We start from the raw sequence: 5,855 nt of genomic DNA, 5'->3' as shown, positions 1-5,855 counted from the left end.
CTCATAATTGTGAACATGCTTTTTGTTACAATCTCGTGCATCCTTCCGGTCTCCTTTAATCTCGCCTATTCCAATAGGCATTGGGAACCGTATGGCCTGATGGTAGGTCGACGCTAATCCCTTTATTCCATGTATCCATGGTCGGACTATGAGTGCATTGTAGGGTGAATCTACATCTATCACGCAGACAGTGACTACAGTTTCCAAGATCTTTACAACCAACTCTCCTTTCGGCTTTGATGCTACCCCATTAAACCCATATATGTTGTATGTTGAGGGTACAAGGTCGGAGTCCTTGTATCCCATGGTTCTAAAATGCGTGGTCAAAAAGTATATCGACGGAGCTTCCCGTATCCACCAAGATCCTATCTATGGACCACATTTTCTCTTTCTTACCGTGTTCTTCCTCCCATCTTGAATATTTTCCAAAATTCAAAATTACAACCAATGGATCTGTATGCGAAACTCCTTCTTCGGGTGCATCTTGCGCTGAGAATTTTATTTCCCTCTTTTGTCATTCTTCTAGCGGTTCATTCTTCGCGATCCTGAATATCTCATTTCCTTCGAGGTCTCTTTTATATACCCGTTTGAGTATATTATCATGAAAATTTCGAATGTCCTTAGCCGAATGTATTATCGAATTACAATTCAACCTTTGAGATCCTCGATCTATCTCAATTCGATACACTTGTTGGTTATCACGAGGTTGGGGTGGTGGTACGTAACCTTCCAAGAAGTGCGCGAGATTTCCTTGATCTATTAGGAGAATTATGATTTTTCGGACGTTTCGACAATCATTCTTGTTGTGCCCACGGAAACGATGATATCTGCAAAATTCATGGATCCTTCCTCCTGTGGGGGGGCTCCCTTCCTAGGTTCGGTGGCAGTGGGATTTCCTCCGTTGGTATTATTGCCTCTCATACCTTTTCCACGGTCGTATTAAGTCTAGGGAGTTTCACATCTTCGAAAGCTGGTGCATTCTGCCTTCGCTCTCCAAACCTCGGTCCCTGGTTGCTCCTTTGTTGGTATCCTGCATTATATTTTCGGGGTTCGTAGTTCCTTCGTCTTGATTCCTCATACCTCTGTTGATCAATCCATTCCTGGTCTCCACTTGACACGGCTACGAGCTTTGCAGGGACTGGCACCGCAGGCTCCTTCTTTTCAGGTTTAAGCTCATCTTCCATGACATGTGATGTTCTTGGCAATAATCTTGAGTTTTCTTCCTTCGCCGGGATTAGTGTTATTTCGCTGACTTGCCTATGCTTCTTCTCCAACGCAGTGTATTCCTGTTGATATTCCCTTAACTCGTTCATTGTTAATGAATTCCGAATTATAAATATCTAGGTATATAGAAGGTCCCTCGGGATTAGGGTATTCACGAAAGCTAGGATAAAAAATTTCTCATCTACTCTTCCTGCAAGATCGCTACACACCGTTCTCCACCTTGTTACTAGTCCTCGCAGGCTTTCCGCTGGTCGTCGTCTAAGATTGAAAAAAGTCTCAATTCCTTGTCTCAACATGTGATTGCTTATATAGGTTGTTAAGAATATCTTCTGCAAATCTTTAAATGACGAAATCGATCTTTCTGGCAACCCATCAAACCAAGACAACTCCTCTCCCGTCAAACTCGCCGAAAATACTTACAAAGCACCGCATCATTTCGTCCCCATTGCATCAAAGACAGGGTATATTGCTTCAAATGCTGCACAACACTTTCTGGCCCACTGAATATGCTTGTAAACGTAAGTAGTGTGCACTTCTCTGGAATGTCAGCATACATTATCTCGTAGGTGAACGGGGACTTGCCTGCCTCCTCGATTTCCTCCGCTAACTGCACTCTACCGCCTCTTCGCGAATTTTTTATCAATGCCCTCATATCTCGTCATTCATTCAGAACCTCTCGTCCCACTTTTCCTTCATCTTCCCTCTGACGGTTGTCGTCCATTTCGTCGTACCTTCTTTCATTTTCGTGCCTTATGTTCAGTCCATTTCTCAGCTCTTCTTCGTACCACTGGTCTATTTCAGGTTGTAGTTCCTCTTCGCGCCTTCTTTCTTCCTCTTTCCTCCTTTCCTCTTCGTACCTCCGCCTTTGATCTTCCCACCTCGTGATCTCCAAAGCTCTTCTCAGGCTTCTTTCTTCGCTACTTTCCCTTCGTCTTCTCCTTCTTTGTTCATCTCCGTCGTCCTCACGGTCTTGCCTTCCTCGTCGTGGCTCCCTTTCCTCTGATGATTCTGTTTTCATTTCCGAGTCCGTGACATCAGCCTCTCTTTCTTCATTGAGTTTTCCATTCTGCAATGTAAGCATATCGTTTTGTCTTGTCCGCCTAACGTGTTGTTCTGCGAGATCCCTATCTCCTTCCCTTTCAAGATGGAGCGCCTCCCTTAGGTGTTCCAACGTCATATTCTCCTCACTGATGCCTTCCTCCATCTCTTCATGAGTTAGTTCTCCAATCATGATAATGTCTTTTCCGAGGTGTGTACTGACACTTCTCCAGAGTCGTCCTCTCCAATTTCCTCGTTCTTCTGTCGATTCACGCCGTGTCTTCCCCCAGCAGCCGATGATTCTCCTCTTTCCATTCTTCCTCCCCTCTTTGCCTCCAAGCGTTTGCTTCTCCTCTTTGCTACCACGTGCTTCGCTCGATCTGGTGCTCTAGCCGTCAATTGATCCTTGATTCGTTAAAAACAGATTCTTCTTTGACCAATCTCACGATGCGACCCCCAAGACCGCCTTATTTCCCCGATTTTCTCTATGAAATTATACATTTATACAGATCAATTCGCCCGGATACCCACCTTTTGCGTTCTTCCTCTTAAACTACTTCAACTTATTCCACTCTTAGATGAGGGTAGATCCTCAATCTAAGTTTCCTGTTTCTGGACACCAAAATGTAACTACCGGAAATCCAGTAATACACCCAAATAGTAAGTAAGACCGAGATTTAGGACATCACCAAGATCTAAGATAGAAGTTTCTTTATTAATCCGCCATCACAAGTTCACAATTCAAGTATGAAGATATCAGAAACCGTAATCTCACACTCCTTCCCCCAAAATTATGACCCCCTTTTTTATGCCCAAGGGCTCCTATTTATAGACTAGTTGGCCTTAGTGGGATACAACTCAGTTTACTTTGCTCAATATTACATATTCTTCGTTGGATTACTTTTTACTTCGCCTGATTCACTTTGATAAAGCTTTTCCCTACCTTTCGCTGACATTTCTGGAAACTTGTCGGGACAACTGTCTCTTTCTTGCTCGATAATTCATCGTCTTCGCAGGTCGACTTTTCTGACAAGAAATCTTACTTCGCCTATATTTAATTCTTCGCAAGATGACTTCCCCACCAAGTAATCTTACTTCGTCTACTATATTTCGCGCGTATTATCTTGTTGGTTACTCCAACGGTTCCCTCGTGTCGCCTTTCTTCGATAGGTCTTCTCACATATTCGTTCTTACTTCGCATAGACGGTTGGTAAAAGGTGATTTTGACTCAGATTTGACAAATCACTGGCATGAATATCTGGGAGAATGTTATCAGATCTTTTGGTAGGATTTTCCGATCTTACTTCGTGTCTTCTGATGTAGCCACGTGGCGAACTGGTTTTTTTTCCCTACAGGTGATTGTCTTTGAAGATTTCTACTGCTCATTAAATCATCCAATCACTGAGCCATGAGCAAGTTAAGATAAAATGTGCATAGCTTTGAGTCTTTATTTGTCTGGGTATTTCTATTAGTTATTAAACATTTCAATGATTCGTCTGGAACCTCACTTTGTTGTATGGATGTATTTCATACTTAGAGATATATAAAATACAGAAATTGAATGGGTATACAAAAATGAAATTGCGTTTTTCTGTCAAATTGATAGTAATTATGGGAGGAAGATGTTTGAACGTGCACTTAAAGTGTTTGTTGAAATGTCTGCATATAAACAGTTACGTTTATAACGGGGCTATAATTTAATGTCATTTAATCATTTTACAAGGGAATTTTGGTAAATAATTATGTTCCATGTACAAATCCTTTTGCAAGGGCATTTTAAAAGGATAGTTGGAATCAACAAATACTTTTGGTTGTTCCATATACACAGTTTCTGAGAGACCACCATGGAGGAAAGCATTTGACACATCTAACTGCTTAATGCTCCATTGTCTTGTCAATGCAATTGTAAGCACATCTCTAATGGTTGTAGACTTGACCACAGGACTAAATGTTTCATTATAGCCTTGACTTGAGTTTGTCAATTGTTCCATCAGGTTTAAGCTTTATTCTATACACCCATTTGCATCCTAAGATGTTCATGGAGGGATGGTAAGGTACCAAAATCCAAGTGCCATTTGATATGAGTGAAAGAAACTCTTGTTGCATAGAGATTACCCAATTTGGATCCTTCACAACAGACTTATGAGTTTTTGGTTCAAGTGGAGCCCTGATGAGAGTGTTACTCATAGCATGAGGAACTGAATAGTTTGTAACAAAATCTGGGAGAGATTTTGGTTTAGTTATCCCATCTTTGAGCCTTGTAGTCATGGGATGACTGATAGTTCTTGGTGGTGATGGTGGTGGTGAGGTGGTAGGTGAAGGAATATCACCCACTTGTTCAGTAGGTAAAGTGGGTAATGTATCATTTTGGGGTATTGATAGAGTGACATATGATGGCTCAGTAGGAGCAATGCAGGTATAAAAGGGAAATGATGTTTCATGAAAGACAACATTTCTTGAGATATATACCTTTCTTGAACTGTTATCATAGCATCTATATCCTTTGTGATTGGTGTTGTAACCAATAAAAGTGCATTTGGATTATTTTGCACTGAGCTTGTCTTGTCTATAGGCTCCAAGATATGGATAACATGTACACCCAAAGACTTTGAGCAATGAATAATCTAGTAATTGATGAAACAATACCTCAAAGGGAGTTACAAACTTGAGCAACTTGGAAGGAGTCATATTGATCAAATATGTGGTTGTAATAAAGGAATCAAACCAGAATTGCTTAGGCAAGCAAGCTTGTAGAGAAATGGTATTTCCAACTTCGCTGATATGTCTAATCTTCCTTTCTGCTAAGACATTTTGTTGTGGTGTATGAGGGCAAGAAGAAGACACGGTAATACCAACTTCATTAAGAAATCTTTAAATTGACCTTTCACAAGTTCATAAGCTCTATCACACTGAAAAGTCTGAACTTTGGAGGACAACAAATTTTCATTTAAAATCTGGAAGTGCTTAAAACATGTAAGCCTCTCAGATCTTTCCTTCATTTGATAAATCCAGTGAAAACGACTATAGTCATCAACAAAAAAGATGAAGTATCTATAGCTCAGGCTAGAAAGAACAGGTGAAGGCCCCCATATATCACAATGGATGAGAGACATGTAGAGATTTAGTTGTTCTGGTAGAGTGTTGAAAAGGGAGTTTCTTACTTTTCCCAAGTTGACAGGAATTACAAAGAGGTTCAAGTGTTGTAGAGGACGTTGTAGTATTATGATTGTGATGAAGTTTATGAAGTATATTAGATCCAGGATGTCCCATTCGTTTGTGCCAAATATTTGAGTCTGCTGCAACAGAAACAAGAGCAATGGGTTTGGGTATATTTTGAGCTAAGATTGGATAAAAATTGTTGATCTCAACTCTTTCTGCAAGATTTTGTTGAGTGGAAACATCTTTGATTTCATAACCCCAAGGTGAGAACGAGAAGGTACGATTATGCTCTTAAGTAAACTGTCCAATTGAGATTAAATTCTTCTGAATGTTAGGAACATAACAGAAATTTGATAAAGAAAAGCAAGCAGTACATGTATGTAAGACAGAATTACCAATCAAAGTAATGGGCAAAAATTGACCATTTACAATCA

Source organism: Papaver somniferum, chromosome 11 (genome assembly GCF_003573695.1).
Source record: "Papaver somniferum cultivar HN1 chromosome 11, ASM357369v1, whole genome shotgun sequence".
Classification (NCBI taxonomy): domain Eukaryota; kingdom Viridiplantae; phylum Streptophyta; class Magnoliopsida; order Ranunculales; family Papaveraceae; genus Papaver; species Papaver somniferum.
Note: the sequence above shows the minus strand (reverse complement) of the source record.